The sequence below is a fragment of the Uranotaenia lowii genome, chromosome 3, assembly GCF_029784155.1.
Source record: "Uranotaenia lowii strain MFRU-FL chromosome 3, ASM2978415v1, whole genome shotgun sequence".
NCBI lineage: Eukaryota > Metazoa > Arthropoda > Insecta > Diptera > Culicidae > Uranotaenia > Uranotaenia lowii.
The window spans coordinates 98,314,145-98,320,144 of record NC_073693.1 but is presented as its reverse complement, the minus strand read 5'-3'; positions in this window follow the sequence as shown (position 1 = coordinate 98,320,144).

Here is a 6,000-nt window from a genome sequence, read left to right as displayed (position 1 = left end):
ATTGAAAATTATCTCAACCCCATTCAAGTCTGTCAATCAGAATAAGATATAACTAAGATTGGAGAAACTTAAAATCTAAATTTCTCAGTACTTAATTATAACTGAATCAGATGTAAATATCTTGGTGAGATACGTTTGAGTTGTTATTTTGATATGCTCTCCTGATCGGGAACCGAGTCGCATCATTCAGAATTATCGGTTTAGCAAACATCGCATATCGGAGATGATTGAGATACAAACTGATCCATTCTGAATGTAGCTCACTCAGTATCTGCCTGAATTATATGAAATTCAAAATTATTTTTTGCAGGACGAGAAAAATCAAACAGTTGTGCGGGGCACCATAAATTCTCAGTAGTTTTAACGTGACGGACGACAGTTTAATAAAAGTACTTGTAAAAATTTTAAAACACGGCGAAAGTGAACATCTTTCCCTCACAAACACAACTACAATTTTAATTTTAATCCTACTGATGTTAAAAAACTTTATAACAACAAATAAATTTATTAATTTGCTGTATATCAAATCAAACAAAATACGCTAATGATCGGCTTCATGTATCACTCACTCACTGCCTGATCCATTCACTCCTGATCGAAGACCAACAAGATTCGCCATATGCATTGCGCATTGGTGAGATTCCAATTTGATGATGGTGCTGCACTGTTTTGACAGCAAGCATCGTGCGAGGTGATCTGTATTTTAGCGATGAATTGAACGATCGATGATCGGGTAGGTCCAGTAGCAATCAATAACGAAACCCGACCGCTGTACGTTCAGGTGCGAAGGGCAATCAGAAACATTCATTGAAAATGAGTGATATTCAGAACACTGGTATAAAGTGAAAATTTTTTTTAACATAATTTTGGCAAAAAAGGAGGAACAAAATAATTTGTACTGCATCGAACGGTGACACATTCAAAACATTCTTTGGCTCACTAATCGGAGGGGACTAATTGGGACATGTCCATTAGGGTGTCCCAAAACTGCATAACTTCTGGGAATCTGGGGGCTCACCCTCCAAATGGTAGATAAGGATGTGTAGAACAAACTTTTGTATGGGGCCGACTAAAAAAAATCATGTTTAGAGGTTCCGCAAGCGCGATCTTTGAAAAAAGTCTACTTTCAAAAGATATGATTTTAAATAAATTCTGGATCCAAAAATTTTCATAAAATTTCAATATTTTATATTTTGTTAATTTTGTTTGAGTTAAATACTACACGTAAAAAATTAAAAATGAACCAAATTTGTATCAAAATGTAAAACACGCAAGCTATTTCCAAGAAAAAAATTTTTTTGGTCCAAAAATTTTGTATTCAACTGACCAAAATGTGTACCAAGCGTAAAATATTTTTGATATCAATGCAATCAAAGGATGCGGATTTTGGTGCACCTAAACTTTGCTGGACAAAACATGTTGTTTGTATCATCGTGTGAAGAGCTATTCACGGTTTAATCCTCAATAAAAATCACAATTTAGGATATTTTTTATTTAACATTTCGAATTTGTCTTAATAAATACCTACTTCAAATTCAAAACACTTGCAAAAAAAGACTTAGATGGTTTAAGGGAGTCATCAGAAGGCCTTATGCCAAATTTGAGCGGAATCGGACAACAGGCAGGGGTTGCACTGAATCTCAAGTGTGAAAGGGATTCTGAGACATAGTGTTCTAAAGAAGCATAAAAACTGGTTTTTCATCCTACATTTTTTTTTCTTTACCAATCGATTGCTTGATTGTGTAGATTTTATTAAAATTTCAATTAAGACTAACATTTCAACTGAAGACTGCAACTCGATTGGAATTAAAACAAAAAAGTTATGGCTGTTCAAAGATAGTATTTTGGTTACAAATAGTTCTGTAAAACGTAATGAGTAAAATGTACTCATTGTGTGATAAACGACAATTTGCCACAAAAATACAATCTTGATCTAGAATTTATTTAAAATCATATCTTTTGAAAGTGGACTTTTTTCAAAGATCGCGCTTGCGGAACCTCTAAACATGATTTTTTTTATTTAATTTTATTTTTTTGGATTTAATTTTAATTTTTTGGAATTCAGCACCGCCTTCAACATTTCTGCGAATATGAATGTGGGTGATATAAAGGTGATTACTGGGGCTTGCTTGAATAAAAAAAATCTGCAAAGCCAATAATTTCGTATTAATTTTCTCTCTTAATGATGGAAGCTCAAATGAACGATTGTTTAATGATGAGCAATTACTAAGTACATGAGTTTCTAAATAAACAAGCAACTTGGGGGAGAACAAAAATTAATGTTTAAAAATCGATGGTGGAACCCCTTTGAATTTTTTTCTTTGATTGAGTTTTGTTCAGGGCAACAAAATACACCATCTTAAACGGAACAGGTTCTAAAAGAGTATAATTTGGCAGAAAAATTACGAAAAATGTACGAAATTTGTCCCGATTCCTCCATTTTACGGCATTCAAAATGACTTGGTGGCGAATTTCCAATTTTGAAATTTTAACTAACAATTAAAATTATAAGTATCTCTTGAATTTTGAATTCCCCAACGAAATAGCCACCTTGATAATTATATCTTGATTGTGAAATTAATTTACAAGCTGAATCTTAATTTCGAATAGGTAGGTATATCTAAGTTCTATTCTAAATCTGAACTCAGTATTCGAATTTCGAATTTGTTTTCAATACCGAATTTCAATACGATTTCTGAAGTATTCTGAAAAAACGTTTCCTGAATTTAGATTCCAATTCAGAATTTCCATTACGACCCAAGAATGGTAATTTATTTCAAACACTCAATCATGAATCTATGATTTTAATTCTGACGTTTTGGGTTTCGATCTGAATGTATAATTTTTTTTATAACTTTTAATCCGACTGGCGAATTTGAATTAAAATGTGAATTAAATGAAAAAACGATGAACTTGATGCTGAGTTTTCAATTCTGGATCATAATTTCGAAGTTCAATAATGTTTGAATTCTGTATTTATTCCTAACTGTTTTCAATGGAATTTTTAAAGAATCGGGTTTGAAAACTTCGAATGAATATAAATCAAAAACTCAGGAAGGTTCCTAATTATTTTTTTCATATTTGGGAAATTATTATTAAAATATTCAAAAGGTATGTGAGTTTCGAAAACCATTAATCCAATGTTGAAAATCAAGAATTTCAAACTGGATACCGAATCCGAAATATGGAAACAGAAATACCAGAACCTCTGGAATGAGTTTAATTTCCTTTAAAATTTGATGTCCAGAAACGAGTTTCTATCAACAAGCAAGAAAATTTTGAAAAACGGAAGCAGAATTCTGAACCTGTGATTATTTTTCGAGGTTTTGGCAATATCTCTGAGTTAAGATCGTTACTTTTGAATAATCTTATGGGGTCTGATATCAAATTTGTCAGTCTGCAGTTAGTTTTTTTTAAACTAAAAAATAGATTCAAGCCGGTCCAACAAAACACATATTGACAAGAAGGATGTTCGTCAGGTATGGGACCAGTTCCTTCCTCCCCATGAACAACCTGTCGACGACTTGGACGTCTGTGCTGCTGCTGCTGCTATGGATGGGCAAACTTTTATAAAATGCCACTAATTGAGATAATGATGGATTTCTGGGGAAAAGTTACTGGTGGTGGTTGATTCAAGGAGGTGCCTATATAGGAACTTTTCATTTTCAACTGAGTCTGACAGTGGACTTATACCCTCCCAGCAAGTCCTTCAGCTCATCTGTAAGTGGGACTAAACACTCAAAAGTTTGTGGTTTCTTCGCTAAAGTAAACACAAAAGTTACGTCATAACGAATTCAGTTATTAGAATTAATTTTAAGTCTCAACGAGGAACTATTTTCTTTTTTGGCTATGAATGATTGAAATTTAACTGATTTTTATGACTATACAACTTATGACAATCTGAGCTGTCAAATTTCCGAAGCATTTCAATCCAAATTTATCACTTTGTCTGGAAATGTTACGATAGTGTTTCTCTGTATTGAAACATTAATCTTTCATGTCACATTGCATTGGACGGCTTACATGGCAAAGTGTGGATAATAATCATGTTATGAGACGGTTATAATCCACCGGAATTTTATTTCCAAATTTTTCTCTTTCCAGTCAGCTTTTCTGGTGCTTCGCAATGAAAATAAAATGATGTTTGCACATTTGCCCAGAAAAAAAAATTAACTGCGATTAACCCCCAAAAAGCACAATGTACTTGGTACAAATGAGTGTATTTTTTTAAATTTAACACGGAAAATTGTTAGTGAGTGAGAACTCTACTAAAAACTGTTCAAAGGCTTTTTGTTCTTCTAACAAGAGTGTGATCCAATCTCCGACAATTCTATTTCAGCCAAAACAATTACGATTACGTTCACATATTCGGCTACCCAGTGTGAAAAGGTTCAGCATAAATCCATACGCGTGGGCGAAGACATCAAAAATTTCTCGTTCGTTCGTTTGATCGGAGGTTTATTTTTTTTATGTCGGCGCTCATACATAACTTCTGTTCGGCACACACATTACATACATTTTTGAATACCTACCTATCTTTGTTCGATAGAATGCTATTTCGGTATTGCGAGCGATTGGAAGGGCCGCCTTTTATCTTTACCGGTTGTTGATATTTTAAGCGCTTCCGGCACACATTTTCAGGCATCGACAGGATATGCCGGTCCGGAACTCACATGTGCTTTGTTGTGTGCGTTGTTGAATAGATTATTTTTTCAATAAAAAAGGATGACATATCATCGGTAAGGTGCTTGTAACTTTTAATGTTAACACCAGAACAAAATTGTTTGCAGTTTAAGCCAACACAAGGCGAGACGATCAAAAACAAGTGTCGAGCTTTGTTGTTGGCGAAGATGCAACTGAGAACAGCATTTCGATTTTTAGTTAGGATTAAAGTAAATTCTTCATGAATTTGACAAATCTATTAAAATTATCTACAGTTCATTTAAATTTTAACCAACTAGTTCTTGTATAACGAACACAAGATCATAAAACAGACTTACAACAGAAGAAAAGCATTAAAAATAATGGTGATGTCTTTGAATTTTTCAGACAAACTTGTCTTGAAACATATTCATTATTAGGAGAGAGTGGGGTAACGTGGGCCACTCTGAATATCTCAGATGTGTGTTGAGCTAAAGATCTCAATCCAACTATCATCGTCGTCGCTTTGCGTAAGCATATTTTTATATATGTTGTCGACTTATGTATGCATCATATGCATCTTTTATTCATCAAGCTTAAAAAAAATTACTTACAAAATTAAACAAGCACCCGAAAATTTCATCGATTGGGAACCTAAAGCTCATAATAAAAATATGCTCATACACTTATGATCTTAGTTTTCGCATGTTCTTTCAGGTGGAAAAGGAATTTTTGACGAAACATCAATTATTTACTTACTTACTTACTTACTTACTTACTTACTTACATACTTACTTACTTACTTACTTACTTACTTACTTACTTACATACTTACTTACTTACTTACTTACTTACTTACTTACTCACTTACACACTTACACTTACTTAACTACTTACTTACTTACTTACTTACTTACTTACTTACTTACTTACTTACTTACTTACTTACTTACTTACTTACTTACTTACTTACTTACTTACTTACTTACTTACTTACTTACTTACTTACTTACTTACTTACTTACTTACTTACTTACTTACTTACTTACTTACTTACTTACTTACTTACTTACTTACTTACTTACTTACTTACTTACTTACTTACTTGCTTACTTACTTACTTACTTACTTACTTACTTACTTATCTACTTACTTACTTACTTACTTACTTACTTACTTACTTACTTACTTACTTACTTACTTACTTACTTACTTACTTACTTACTTACTTACTTACTTACTTACTTACTTACTTACTTACTTACTTACTTACTTACTTACTTACTTACTTACTTACTTACTTACTTACTTACTTACTTACTTACTTACTTACTTATCTACTTACTTACTTACTTCCTT